Below are 15,882 nucleotides of genomic sequence, written 5' to 3'. Positions count from 1 at the left end.
GAGCATGAGGGAGTTTATGAACTAATAGAAATGTCTGGATACGGACTGCGATGACAGTTACACTAACATACACGATAAAATTCATCATCTGTTCACAAAGTAAATTTTACTGCATGCTCACTTTAAAAATTAACTTCTGATACTTAAACAAATCATCTTTAAGTCATCAAGATTTTTCCAGGATGTTTAGTTTGGATTTTACTATCTGTAAAAATCCTCTTGTTAATTCTGGCTATTTTAACATAGAACAAATGACACATTTCTCAGCTCAGTCCTAACATGTAGAATCACTGGGGGATCAATAGCCTAGAAGACAATTCCTCTAGTCAGTGCATCACCTGCAAAGGAGTCTAATCTACCAACAATAACAATCTCACCTAATTGAAGAGTAAGTCCTGACGTGCACTTAATGGCATCATAAAAGAACATTCATTAATTTTTTAAAGAGAATACTTATTTATGGGGCCCCTGGGTGCCTCAGTCAGTTGAGCAACTGACTCTTGATTTCAGTTCAGGTCATGAGATGGAGCCCTTCAACAGGCTCCTCGCTGTATGTGGAGCCTGTTTGAGATCCCCTCTCTCTCTCTTTCTCTCTCTCTCTCTCTCTATCTCTCTGTCTCTCTCTGCCTCTCTTTCCCCCTGTTTCTTTCCCCTGCTCATGGTCTCTCTCTCTCTCTAAAAAAAAAAAAAACAAAAACTAAACTAAAAACAACTAATTAATTAATTAATTAATTTTAAAAAAGAATATTGATTTATAGCCAGAGAATTCCAGGGAGGGGAAAAATGGGATTAATTCTACTTCCAATGTATTGAGAACATTCTAAAAATGAGAGAGTAAAACATAATCATTTGTTCCCGCATTTATTATCAGGGAAAATTAATTGTTTTATTTGATTAAGAAGAAGGTGAAGGATATAAATCAAGTGACATAATATTTCAGAATTCTACTCTTCTGCAAGAGTTTTACCTCAACTAATATAGTACTACTGTAAGCTTCCATCATACCATCCATACACATAGCACAAAACATTCAAATGCATCCACTCCAACAATTGGTTTAAATTTAAAAATCTAAGTCAAAAGGTACACCTTTCTGGAAAACACCTTTATTATTATTTACTCTATTTGATTCCTAGGTTTATCTCAGGTGTTATTTTTAAAAATCATATTTTGGCAACTATTTGATTTAAATAAAACTCACTGACTACTTGTTTTAAAGGATACAATTGCTCTCAGTTGTGCTAGTAAATTTAGCAACAATCTTAAAGTATAAAATTTTAAAAATATAAAATCTTAAAGTGTAAATTTCACTTTATACTTTATTTTCAAAGAACCAGAGATTTTTTTTTTAAAAAGCCAATCTCCAACTGCACTAATTTCAAGTGGAAAACAAAAAACTTCTGTGAGGAACAGTGTTTGCCTTAAGGCTTTTTGTTTCCCTGATATTACATTCAATTAGAAGTGAAATGGCCTGCTTCAAGAACTTAGGTTTATTTTCCCCAGAAACACATTTGGAAAAATATATGACTTACATCTGGAACCATATCCTTTCAAACTGAAGCCATTTGTGTGCAGTCACTGTAATAGTTCACTGAGGCCAGTTTAGTTTTAACACCCATTGACACAGTGCCTACTGCAAATCAGTCTGCTTAGTCCTCCATGTAATCTTCTCAGTAAATGTTCAATTTACTAAACAAAGGCTGTTTCAGTAATTCAGGTCTGACTTCTAAAGATGCAAATATACCTGTCAAAAGCTTTCAGTAAGTCAGTAAATTTCATCTCTGTGGCATTGCAAGTATTTAAGTCATTCCTATATGTTAATGTCCAAAACCATGGAGGGTTTTCCCCCTCTTAGAAAAATCAACAGAACCTCAGTCATTTTCATTATTGTAGTGTTATACTTCCAGCCCTCTTCAAATTTCCATTTAATAAGTTTTTGCATATGAACTAAAGCCAATAGGATACCACAGTTTCCAAGACACTGAAGCATCAAAGAAAAAAAAAAAAAAAGGCTCACAGAAATCAACATTATCTATTAATACTTTAAACATTACAGTGCATTGGGGCACCTGGGTGGCTCAGTGCGTTAAGCAGCCGACTTCGGCTCAGGTCATGATCTCAGGGTTTGTGAGTTCAAGCCCCGTGTTAAACTCTATGCGGACAGATCAGAGCCTGGAGCCTGCTTCGGATTCTGTGTCTCCTTCTCTCTCTGCCTCTCCCCTGTTCACGCTTTGTCTCACTATGTTTCTCAAAAATAAAATGTAAAAACATTTTTTTAATAAAAAATAAAAATTAAAAAAATAAAAGGTTACAGTGCATTAAACCACATCTATAAAATAAAAGTAGCTATCACCTACCTAGACCCACATTAATATCGCTCAAACTTAACAGGACAATAGCCATCTCAACTTAAGCAAATGAAATGAATTTTCTAGCCACTGTTCCAAACTTTCTTTGATCAGAAATGAAATTTTGTATAAATATACTTAGGCTACTTGTTTGGAGACATGAAGAGTCATATGGATAAGAAATCATCCATAAGTAATGTTAAATTACCAAAGAATCATGAAGGAATTTTAGTTGGAAAGCTGTGTACTGACATGAAGAAGATGCCCTAAGACCCCATATGACATTTACACTTTGTAGTCCAAACCTGTGTAACAAATATATTTAACCACTTGCCAACAGTTCTGATAACAAGTTCTGTGATGATCAAGTTTAAAATTAATGCTGGTATATGATCTATAAATCTTACATACCTACGCTTACTCCAATCCATCATTACTAGAGTTCCTCATTGCTGCTTTGGGATATTATATAGCACAGAATAACCTTGACCATCACTGAAAAAATTAAGAATTGGCTTTAAAAGTCTTTGAACAATTGGTAAGAATCCCATGGTTTTTCACAAAACTTAGACTGACACTTGGCACATAGTGGGAGCACAACAGGGAGTTGTATATGAAGAAGACAGAGCTCTAGGAGTAGTACACAATCTCATGATTTTAATTTATTTTTACTCATTTATTTATTTTTCTTTCATTATTTTAAAAAGCTATCCATCGGGGCGCGCCTGGGTGGCTCAGTCGGTTGGGCGGCCAACTTCGGCTCAGGTCATGATCTCGCAGTCCATGAGTTCAAGCCCCGCGTCGGGCTCTGTGCTGACAGTTCAGAGCCTGGAGCCTGTTTCGGATTCTGTGTCTCCCTCTCTCTGACCCTCCCCCATTCATGCTCTGTCTCTATCTCAAAAATAAATAAACGTTAAAAAAAAAAAATTAAAAAAAAAAAAAAGCTATCCATCCCCAGAAAAGCCATATTGAGAAATTTATTTTAATGTGCTTCTGGGTTGGCAATTCACTATCTATTGATGCATATAGGGCTTAAAACAACAGCTGAGGGGCGCCTGGGTGGCTCAGTCTGTTGAGTGTCCAACTTCAGCTCAGGTCATGGTCTCACAGTTTGTGGTTCGAGCCCCATGTTGGGCTCTGTGCTGACAGCTCAGAGCCTAGAGCCTGCTTCAGATTCTGTATCTCCCTCTCTTTGTCCCTCCCCCACTCATACTCTGTCTCTGTCTCAAAAATAAACATTAAAAAATTTTTTAAAAAAACAACAGTTGATTTTTTTTTTTTAATTGGGTAAGTATTTCTGGCTGTTGAAACCTGGAGGAAAAAAAGCAAAAGTGCCAATTTAGATGATGACAGCATTTATAAAGCTATCTTTAGCACTTTGAAGTTTTAACTCAGAAAAGATGGGAGTCCATGATAATTCTTAAGGCCTTTTAAAAAATTCTTCAGCAGGTATCTGATTAAATCTTAAATTGTCATCTGAGTCTGGATTGATGAACTCAAAATTCCTCACTGCTTCTGGAGTAGAAAGTATCGGAAAAGAGAGAGAAGTCAGGTTCCTACCAATGCAAAGGAAAACCGAAGTAAGCCGTTGTGAACGGTATCGGTTAAACCCTATTCTAGTGTGGCATGAGGAAAGGACCACAACAAGGGACACTAAGACCTGCTTTCAAAGAACTTACATAAACACGAAATACATGAAGAATCCTTTATAAAGCACTGCTGTATCTGTTTTTGCTTGTTTTTTATAAGTAAACTGCTGTACACATATAGGCAGGGCAGGGAATGTGTCTGGTCTTTTCGCCACAATAGCCCCAGTGCCTACTGCAATGCCTGGCACAGTGTAAGAAATCAAAAATTATTTGTTGGACAAATGAAGACTTTCAACAGTTATGTCAATACTGACATTTGGTTTCCTGGACTCTAGTGACCTAGCCCCTTTTGACAGACAGAATGGTCCTTCAAAGATGTCCTTGCTCCTTTCTCTCCTATCCCCAGCCTAGCTTCCCTTACATGGCAAAAAAGGCTTTCAGTTATAATTAAGATTATGGATACTAAGATGGGGAGATTGTCCTAAATTATCCAAGTGGATCCAATCGAATCAATCACAAGAGTCCTTAAAAGCGGAAGAGAAAGACAAAAGGTGGCATCAGAGATGTGAGACAGAAGAGGAAAGAGGAAATACCGGAAGTGTGAAACAGAGGTGACCATTGTTGCTGGCTTTGAGAAGAGGGGTAAGAATGCCACAAGCCAAGAAATGAGGATGATCTTTAGGGGCTGAGAAGGGTCCTCATCTGACAGCCAGCAAGACAACTGGGATGTCAGCCCAACAACTGCAAGGTAAAGAATCCTACCTCCAGCTCCAGGCTCTGAGCTGTCATCACAAATCCCGATGTGGAGCTTGAACCCACAAAACATGAGCTCAGGACCTGAGCCAAAGTCGAACATTCAACCAACTGAGCCACCCAGGTGCCCTGAGAGTCAGACTCTTGATTTCAGCTCAAGTCATGATCCCAGGGTCATGGGATCAAGCCCCACTTTGGGCTCTGTGCTGAGCATGGAGCCTGCTTAAGATTCATATTCATATTCTCTCTCTCTCTCCCCCCTGCCCCTTTCCCCCACTCATGCTCTCTGTCTAAAATAAAAAAATTTTAAGCTATAAAAAAATACACCCCCCCTTTAACCTCTACTCTAGCACCCTGTCCTCCTGCCATCACCCTGACACTACTCCAATAAAAGATCTAAAATCTTTAAATGCTTCAATCTGATCAAATCTCCTATTAACTTTTATTCATGCTGCTCATACTTGTCACGATAAAGGAAATATCTTTTTTTTTTTTTAAATTTTTTTTCAATGTTTTTTATTTATTTTTGGGACAGAGAGAGACAGAGCATGAACGGGGGAGGGGCAGAGAGAGACGGAGACACAGAATCGGAAACAGGCTCCAGGCTCCGAGCCATCAGCCCAGAGCCTGACGCGGGGCTCGAACTCCCGGACCGCGAGATCGTGACCTGGCTGAAGTCGGACGCTTAACCGACTGCGCCACCCAGGCGCCCCGGAAATATCTTGTTTGAAGGAAGGGATACCTTGAAACAAAATGTGTGGTTCACCAATCACAAATTCTATTTTCTAGTTACAATGTTCAGTCAGCATCCTACCAGAGTACATGACTGCCCCCACTGAATGGTTATAATAAAACTGCAAATTTCACATTCCTTGCAACATGCAGTACCAAGGACATATACCGAACTGTGTTATTAAACAACCAGTATGTCAAATCCTGACTGACTTACCTTCGAAGGAAAAGCCTTTTGTTTTTAAATCTGGAACCATTTCTTTGCCTCTTTATATTTATACACTTGCTCTAAAATATTAAAAAAAACCCAACCTCATAAACAATCTGTTTAACAGTAATTAGCATTTTATCTAGTTAAAACAACAGCAGAGCGTGCCACAACACAGATGGCAAAAGACTTTCTCCTTGCCTGATCAGTGTCAAAGAACCATTCTCCTATTTCACGATCAGGAAGAATTTTGTTATAGGCTATCGCATTTATAGCACACACACTAGTGAGTGAAAAGACAGCTTTATTAAGAAAGCCTTCGTTCAGCAGAACTCTTGGCTATTTCTCAATGTAAAGATTTTTCTTACTGCCCAGATAAAACCCAGCCAAATATATGATTAAGGAATCAGAATGGACGGAAGTCTGTACTATTGATTTCATTCTGGTTCCAAGTCCTTAAGCACACTAATTCCTTATGGAACAGGTTCCCAAACTTGGAGCTTTTAAAAATCCCAATGCTCAAGTTATACCCCATACCAATTAACTCAGAACATCTGGGGGCGCCTGGGTGGCGCAGTCGGTTAAGTGCCCGACTTCAGCCAGGTCACGATCTCGCGGTCCGTGAGTTCGAGCCCCGCGTCGGGCTCTGGGCTGATGGCTCGGAGCCTGGAGCCTGTTTCCGATTCTGTGTCTCCCTCTCTCTCTGCCCCTCCCCCGTTCATGCTCTGTCTCTCTCTGTCCCAAAAATAAAATAAACGTTGGAAAAAAAAAAAAATTTTAAAAAAAAGAACATCTGGGGATGGGGCAGGCATAAGTATTCTAAAAGATCCCTAAGTGGTTCCAGTATGATGATTAGCAGTGTGGCATGGTATGGTGCACTGAATGGAATCAGAGGCCTGGGATCTGGCAGTGGGCCCTGCTATGAGCAAGCTTGGGCACATCAATGACTGGGTAGCCATTTCCTCATCTATAAAAAGGTAAGACTGGGTAACTTATTGCTAATATCAAACATGTTATGAGTCTATGATGAGATTCCTTAGGTCTCTCCTAAAGATTAATAAACTGCCTCAATTTTAAACTCTCCCACCCCCCAACAAATCCAATCCATGATCTGATACTTTTCCCAGCCTGTTAAGAGCTTATTTTTGTAAATAAAGATTATTTTAGAGTAGGGATCAAATTTAGCTCTTCAACTGCTCAGATTTTGATACACCATTATGTCTATCCAGGTCATAACATAGTATATAGACTGGGAATGACTGGGAAGCTTGAATTACCTCAAAACACCACTTGTTATTAGACTACTTCTTGAATTCCCATTAAGTTATATACACGTATTCTGGTTTTCCTAAATAGCATTCCTGGTTTTGTTTAGGTCACAGAGGTGTAACAGGATTTTAACTTTTCACTGATGTTAGCTCATTTCAAAGAAGGAAAGCATCAAGGACACTGGCCGGAAACATGGGTTGGGAGAACTGCTGAGGAGTGGCTGTTGCTGGACAGTCTCAAGCAGAGTTCCCGCCTTCAGCCAGACCTCTTACAAATGTACGCCACCAGTGATGAGGCTGCTTGAGAAAAGACTGATCCACTCAACATGTTAAGCACTTCATAGAACGAGGGTTTGGGGACTGGGTGGCAGACTTCTAAAACGGACCTCCAACGATCCCTGCACTCGTGGTACTCACACAATTGTATAATTACCTGTTCCTCTGAGTGTGGTCTGGGCCTAGCGACTTCCTTTGAAAGAACAGAATATGGCAAAAATGATGGGCTGTAACTTCTGTGATTAGGTTAAAAATGATGTCCTTCTTGCTAGTATTCTCTTCTGCTGGCACTCTTTCTTGCCCTCTTCCTTTCCTGCTCTGAAGGATACTCAACAGTAAGATCCATGTGACGAGGGACCAAGGGAGGCCTCTGACCAACAGCCTAAGGAGAAAATGAATCCTGCCAATAACCACGTGAGTGAGCTAGGAAGTAAACTTTTAGATGAGACTGCAGGCCCAGTCAAAACACCAATTGTAGCCTTCTAAGAGACCCACCTAAGCCATTCCTATATTCTTGACCCACAGTGAGATAGTAAATGTGGTTGTGAGCTGCTAAGTTTTGAGGCAATTTATTATGCAGCAATAGACAGAAAATACAGGCACAGAGCAACGAACACAAACACTGTACTGAAGGAACTAAGGGTTGAATAATGAGTAGGACCAAGGTATCAACAACCTAGTAATGGATAAGGGACACGTAAGTAAGCGTGATAAAGTGTTTTAAACACTCTGACAGAAGTAAAAATATGCAGGGTATAGTAAGGACATAAGAAAGGGTTTGTTTTTGGAAGGGCACAGGCAATGAAGTTCTTTAAAACAGGAATGTGAGTTGTAAGCATGAAATATAATGGTCAGTTTGAGAAACTACATGTAATCTGTTAAATCTGGAACATAGAGGGAAGAGATGATTATTAGTCCTCCAACTTCAAAAATGTGCAAGCATTTATAGGTAGCATAAGACTCAAAGAGGTCTCTAGTATTGTATGCTAAATTTATACTAGTAAACTCTCAACCTCCACTAGATTACAGAACACCATTATGTAATATCACTAATTATGAATAAATGATCCATGCTCCAAGACAGGACTTGGCCAGGGCCAATCCTTCCATCTGTATACTAGATCCCCATTCCCTTCCACCTATACAAGGAAACTGCTCCAGCAATGACCTCTTCTCTCTACTGCATTGTCAAATATTCCCTCTCTACTGGATCATTCCCATCCCATATTTAAAAACAAAAATAAACCCACTCCCTTAACTCTACATGCCATGTGTACAAAGCTCCCCCTTTATGATAAAATTCAAAAGTGTTGCCAATACTCACCCTCTCATCTCCTTTTGAATCCCTGTCAACCAAGCTTCTTTCTCCACCTATTTGTCGAACTTGCCCTTAATAAAGTCTATAATGACTCCCACACTGCTAATACAATCATTAAGTCTCAGTCTTCCTCTTATGTGTGGCCAACAGCTGATACAAACAATAACTCCTCCCATAAGAAACATGGCTCCCAGGGCACCCCACTGTCCTGGTTTTCATCTTTCACATTATCTTTTGCTAGTTCCTCATTTCTCTATTCTCTATCTTCTGAATACATAATGTTCTAGATTTGTCCTTGGACCTCTTTTATGTAACGTATAATAAGAAATATATGCTCCATTTCTGGCACAAAGCTCCTAAAACTCCTGGAATTTTGGAATTTTCTAAGAGACAATAACAATAAGGACATCTTTTGTTGTGTTAATGAGATGACTTTTACAAAGCACCTAAAGAAGGGAGTTGGTTACCAGGAGAACCAACCACGAAATCTGAGGGTTGGAACTGCAGTCCCACCCACCTGCCATCTGGGAAAACAAGGGCAAGGGGCTGGAGGCTGAGTCAATCACTAACAGCCAATGATTTAATCAATTGTGCCTATGTAATGAAGCCTCCACAAAACATACAATAGGAAGGGTTTTAAGAGAGCTTCCAGGTTGGTGAATACATGAACATCTGCAAAGAGTGGGGTGCTCCTCGAGGGCACAGAAGCTCTGTACCCTTTCTTCATACCTTGCCTTATGCATTTCCTTCCATCCAGCTGTTCCTGAGTTATATCCTTTTATAATAAACCGGCAATCTGTAAGTAAAGTGTTTAAGTTCTGTTAGTCACTCTAGCATAAATTAACCAAACTCAAGAAGTGGGGAGGGGTCACTGGGAACATCTGATTTGTAGCTGGTGGGTCAGAGCCACAGGTTAGCAACCTGGACTGGGAACTGGCATCTGAAAGGAGGACTGAGCCTTTAACCTGTGGAATCTGATGCTATCTCCAGACAGAACTGACTTGTAGGATATCCAGCTGACACCCAAGAATTGCTTGGTGTGGGGAAAAAACCCACACTCTGGAACTGAGTACAGAATAGTATAGTACTTCTATCTACATTCACTCCCTAAGTGGTCTCCTCCAGTCTGAAGACTTTAAATACTATCTATAAACTGATGACTCCCCCAATTATTTACTGATAAAGAATTATTCTTTCTCCATAATTGTCCTCTAATACATCTAAACTTTCTACTCAACATTTTTAATTGGACATTTAATATGCCTTTCTTAGTATTTTCAAAACCAACTCCTGGGGTGCCTGGGTGGCTCAGTAGGTTGTGTCCAATTTTGGCTCGGGTCATGATCTCGCAGTCCGTGAGTTCAAGACCCGCATCAGGCTCTGTGCTGACAGCTTGGAGCCTGGAGCCTGCTTCGGATTCTGTGTCTCCCTCTCTCTCTGCCCCTCTCCCACTCCCACTCTGTCTGTCTGTCTGTCTCTCTCTCTCTCTCTCAAAAATAAATAAACATAAAAAAATAAAAAATAGGGGCGCCTGGGTGGCTCATCAGTTGAGCGTCCAACTTCGGCTCAGGTCATGATCTCACGGTTCGTGAGTTCGAGCCCCACGTCGGGCTCTGTGCTGACAGCTCAGAACCTGGAGCCTGCTTCAGATTCTGTGTCCCCCTTTCTCTCCACCACTCCCCTGCTTGTGCTCTGTCTCTATCTTTAAAAAATGAATAAACATAAAAAATATGTATAAAAATTAAAAAAATAAAAAATAAAAAGTAAACCAAACTCCTAATTAACCTCACCACCATCCAACCCACAAACTCGCTCCTCTTCCACAGTCTTCCACCTAGTAAATGATAACTATAAGCTTTTACTAGCTCAGGCCAAACATCTACTGTTAGCCCTGCTTTCTCTCTCCCTTTTAGTTCTTATCCACCAGCTGAGTTCTTATCCAAAAACTGTTGGCTTCTCTTTTAAAATATAATCATAAATTAAATAAACAAACAAACAAACCATTTTTCACCATCTCCACTGCTACCAAGCACACACAAATTATTGCAATAGTCTCCTAAATGATTTATTTCTGCCTCAAGCCATCCACTTGCCTACCAGTGGTGATCCTTTCCAATCCCCATGCCTCCCAACATTCCCCCTCCCCTTTCCACCCTTTATTGTTCTCTATAGTACTTATTGCTATCTGCCATCCTATGTATTTCATCTGTTATCTTCTGTCTCCCTTCACTAGAATGTAAGCTACACAAGAACAGGAATTTCTGTAATGTTGTACACTGTTTAGAACAGTGCCTGACAATAGTAGGCATTGTATTAATATTTTTGTTTGATGAATGACTGAACCAACCAAGGGGATTCTCTCACAGATCCATTCTAATATAGGGAAATAATCTCAATAATTTCAAAGGTACCAAAATATTACATTCATATTTCAATCATTGTCATGTAAGTTCTGGCAGTTTTAACTCCCTAATTATATTCATATTGGGCTCCCATTAGTTTGCATTCCCCTGGATGCATACTAATTATGTGGGGAAGAGAAGTGCAGAATGATCTTCAACAACAAGGAGAACCCAGATTGATTTTTAAAACTAATTTTCCAGGGGCGCCTGGGTGGCTCAATCAGTTGAGCATCCGACTTCAGCTCAGGTCATGATCTCGCGGTCTGTGAGTTCGAGCCCCCCGTGGGGCTCTGTGCTGACAGCCCAGGGCCTGGAGCCTGCTTCGGATTGTGTGTGTGTCTCTCTCTCTCTGCCCCTCCTCCACTCATGCTCTGTCTCTCTGTCTCTCTCTCTCAAAAATAAAAAAACATTAAAAAAAATTTTTAATAGAACTAATTTTCCATAGATAATCAAAGCGTAGGATTGCAAAGTGTAGGATTAGAGGAGACGTTACGTAAAAATTTCAAATTTTACTAGTACCAACAAAAACTACTTTAAGGTTTTATAAATTTTTTCATAAGTAATTTATAACCTTTGCCTAATATAATACCACATGTTTTCCATCTGTACTCCAACCTATATTTTCCTTTTTCTAAACTATCTGTGGCAAAATAAATAAATAAATAAATAAATAAATAAATAAACTATTTAGATGAAACTAGACTTACAGATTCTCAAAGATAAGAACAGGACTTGACTGAGCTAAAATAATATATTATTACACTTGTATTTGTATAATGTTTTACACATTTTCCAAAATGCCTTCACACCTCTATGATGATCTTCATACTGATATATACGATAAGTAAGCAGATATTAGCTCACTCTCCCCTACCTCCCACATACTTAAACATACCATACAGATGGAAAATTTTGAGTTTTAATGAGATTAACTGACTTGCTCAGGGGCACAAAGCTATTTAAGTGGTTCAACCTGGACCGTAACCAAGTTCTTTCAAATCCAAGTCTACTGTTTTCTATCACAACATATTACCTCACCCAGTGATTAAAGAAAGGTACCACTGCCTAAGTCTACAAAACTTGACTGTAAAAGCGTCTTCCTTCAGGATTGGGCATTTTCACATTCCAACCTATTATAAAATGCTTTGCAGATGACACAAATGTGCAAACATTCCTACAGGGAAAAAAAAGGAGAAAAAGCCCAAGAACCAATAAAAATCAAGTAAAGAAAACTCAGTCTCCAAAGCAGTAGTAAGATGAGATTAATATTCTCTGCACACAAGATCAAGGTTTTCGAACAGTTCAACTATCAAACAGATACTTAATACCACTCAGCCAGAGGCAGATGTTTAACAGGGGCCATTCCAGGTAAAAATCACTCATTACGGCTAGAACTCATAGTAGGTCCCTATCTGAATAACCCTGGAAATCTTGAATGAAAATAAGAAGAATGAATTCTTTTTGCCCTTCTCCCCTACAGCTTAACTCAGGTTTAGATCAACAAGTGCTTCCATGACTCATTTCATCTGGACTTCTTCCTGGTTTCCTCTAATATTTAAGATGAGGAGAGAGAGGAATTCCTTTATCATTCCAGCTGTACCCTAAAGCAATTCAAAAGTGGGTCAAGAGTAGAACTCAAAAAAGAGTACATTCCGTGTGAGATTAAAAGCTTTGTTCTTCCCATCACCAGAACCTAACTGTGTGTCTCTGACCCATATTAAAAGTTCTTCTAGGGAACACCTGGTAGCTCAGTCGGCTGGGCATCTGACTCTTGATTTCAGCTCAGGTCATGATCTCACTGTATTTGAAATCGAGCCTTGCATCAGGCTCTGCACTGAAAGCACGGACACTGCTTGGGATATTCTCTCTCTCTCTCTCTCTCTCTCTCTCTTCTTTCCTCACTCCCTCCCTCCCTCCTTCCCTCTCTCTACCACTCCTCTGTTCATGCTCTCTCTCAAAATAAATAAATAAACATTAAAAAAAAAAAAAGTTCTCCTAGTAGAAATCTAGATTCATTTCTGAAGCCAAGTCAGGCATACTCGGGCCTCTCAAACTACAAATATGCCTGCAAGCTCAGTGGGCAGTAGCACACAGGAATTAACAGAACCTGGCCTAGGTAGGGAGAGCCACTCCTTTCTACGACCAGGACAGACTAACCTAAAAATAGGTAAGAATTAACCACACACGGTTTGGTTCTATGAAAGAATATTTGCTACCACAGATACTCTCCTTTCTTCCATTTCAGCCAATACCTAGGGACTGACATGTCACATCAGACTTTATTTCCAGTTCCTTCAAGAAAGTAATGGCTGGTGAGAAGTTAAAATAATTTAACTACGTAGGTTAAAAAAAAAAAAGTTAAAACTACTCTAAAAGAAATATGTAATATAGTTAATAGTGATTTGGGACCTACATCCTAAGTAATGAAAACGATCTTTGGTCTGGATTATCCCTTGCAAAGCCTGAAATAGAGTAGGACAAGCTAGGTACCTAGAGCACAATATTTAAGGAGGCAATGGGAAGTGCAGTACTGGTACCTGAGAGTGAGTGCCTCCTTAAATTTTGTATTAAAGGTCCCCTTTATACTGTGAGATATGTACACATATATCTACTGTGAGATATTCACTCATTCATTCATTCAAGGCACAGTGGAATATTCTGCGGCTTTAACAAACACCCCAGCAGAATTTAAAGTCTGAAATCCTGATCACATTTATCATGACTATATTCTGAATAGAATAAGAAAAGGAGAGGCTTGGGGCGCCTGGGTGGCGCAGTCGGTTAAGCGTCCGACTTCAGCCAGGTCACGATCTCGCGGTCCGTGAGTTTGAGCCCCGCGTCAGGCTCTGGGCTGATGGCTCAGAGCCTGGAGCCTGTTTCCGATTCTGTGTCTCCCTCTCTCTCTGCCCCTCCCCCGTTCATGCTCTGTCTCTCTCTGTCCCAAAAATAAATAAATGTTGAAAAAAAAAATTAAAAAAAAAAAGAAAAGAAAAGGAGAGGCTTGACATTTTGCACATATTCTGAAATGCAATTGCCTTAGAAAAAGGAAACGTATAGTGTAAATGGAAAAGTTCAGTGTTTACAGAGAGATTTCCAATTTGAACATGAAGGACAGGGATTATTCTTCTGCCTAAACAACTAGAACCTAGACAAAATATGGAAAACAACTGTTTTCAAGCACTGAACAAAGGCAACACAAGACTGTGATCCCAGAATACTGCTCTAAAAGGGCAATAAATGAGAGAAACCTCTAGCTTTCTGCCTGGAGGTAATTTCCAGGCAATGGTACAGAGGAGGGTAACCCCAAAAGAATCCAGCACTACTGCTGAGTTTAAAAGACACAGATCAAACTTTGAAGAGGCCAAGGCGGCTAGAATTTTGTGTGGCAGTACCAACTAGCTGAAAGGAGAGATCTACACAAAGAAAGAGATCCAAGAAACTGCATAGGGAACCTAGTGGGTCTTTGGCTGAATACAATTTGTACATGTAGAACATGAAATCCCAAGAGGTCAGGCAAAAACAGAATCAACCTAGGGAAAGAAAATTACTAGGAAGCTGTTAGATAAAAAATTGCCAGAACTCACAAAGGGCCAGGAATTGTTAAAGTTCCCCCTCTGCAAAGTGGAGAAATCTTGTGGAACACAGAAGTCAACAATGACCCTAGAAGGGCCATGCCTTAGAAGTGAGGTTAAAATAGTCCTACAGTAAAGGCAAGTCTGGGTTTGCCCCGAAACTGTTTATAAACAAGCCATGAAAAGACCAAACTTACCTGCAAGTAACTTAGCAGTTTACCATAAAAATTCCAACAGTCTTTAATGTAATACAACAAAATCCAGGAAACAACACAAAACAATGATGATCACACAATCAAAACCTATTATATAACATACAGCATTAAAATCAGGTTTATAAATAAGCAATAAAATGTGACCCATGAACTAGAAAACCATTGTCAGCATTAACAGAATCAGAAATGAAAGAGACGATCAAATTAGGAGATGAAGATCTTAGAGCAACTATAATATACTTGCTCAACAACATAATAGAAAATCTGAATATAATGAGGAGATAAGGAAATCTATAAAAATTAATCAAATGTAACTATTGGAGATGAAAAATACAATGTCTGAAATAAAAATGTCATTGGGAGGGATTTACAGTAGATTAGCCATTGCAAAAGAATAGTATTTAAACCTGAAGACCAGAGAATAAAACTGCTCAAAAAAGTAAAGAGGGAATGAAGATATGCACCCCCCCCCCCCGCCAGGAACAGATCAGCAGTCTATCATATGTTTAACCTGAAGCCTGAAAACAAAAGAGGTGTAGCTATGTTGGAAAAGATAATGGCTGAGAAATTTGCAGTTTGTTGAATACCTCAAACTCACAGTTCCAAGAAGTCCAAGGAATCCCATATAGGATAAACACAAACACACATTCACACATACACATAAAGCATATCCTAAGCCAATTACTGAAAACAGTGACAAAAGTCTTAAAAGCAGCTAGAAAATAAAAGGCACACTACATACAATGGAACAAAGAGAAGAATCACCACAATACTCAGAAGGTATGCAAGCCAGAAGACAACAAAATAAAATCTTTAAAGAACAAAAAGATAAAAACAAGGCAACCTAGTACACAGAAGAGTTAACTCAGCAAGCTCAAGACTGTTATCCTTAGAAAACATTCACTAGCTAATACAGGTGGTTCACTGTGCCTACAGTGTTCATGCAAACAATATGATCTATGCTAAACACCTGCTTTCCTTCTGGGAGTCTGGTATTTTGGTGCATGCTAGGCAGAGGATGCTTATGTGACCAAACTCTCAATAAAAACCTTGGACACTGAGTCCCTAATGGGTTTCTCTGTTAGACAACATTTCTCATGTGCTGTCACAATTGACCGTTAAGAGAAAAACATTTCCTGTGTGACTCCACTGGGAGAAGACTCTTGGAAGCTTGTGTTTTGTTTTCTCCAGGCTTTAGTCA

The 15,882-nt window shown here is 39.4% G+C and overlaps 1 protein-coding gene across 4 annotated transcripts in view; it reads right to left on the bottom strand.

Annotated features, from left to right (window-relative positions):
- The window catches only part of GLCE (glucuronic acid epimerase), a 119,896-nt gene that overhangs the window by 70,473 nt on the left and 33,541 nt on the right, over positions 1-15,882 (bottom strand). Inside the window, exon 2 of one of the 4 annotated variants that reach the window (XM_086711068.1) lies at positions 9,222-9,288. The exons of the other annotated variants lie outside the window; for them this stretch is intronic. The gene's annotated coding sequence lies outside the window, so the exon portion shown is untranslated. The remainder of the gene's footprint in view (positions 1-9,221; positions 9,289-15,882) is intronic. 4 annotated transcript variants of the gene reach the window in all.

The sequence above is a fragment of the Puma concolor genome, chromosome B3 (genome assembly GCF_028749965.1).
Source record: "Puma concolor isolate L17-30 chromosome B3, mPumCon1.1.hap2, whole genome shotgun sequence".
NCBI classification, from domain to species: Eukaryota; Metazoa; Chordata; class Mammalia; order Carnivora; family Felidae; genus Puma; species Puma concolor.
This window is presented reverse-complemented; position numbering and strand designations above follow the sequence as displayed.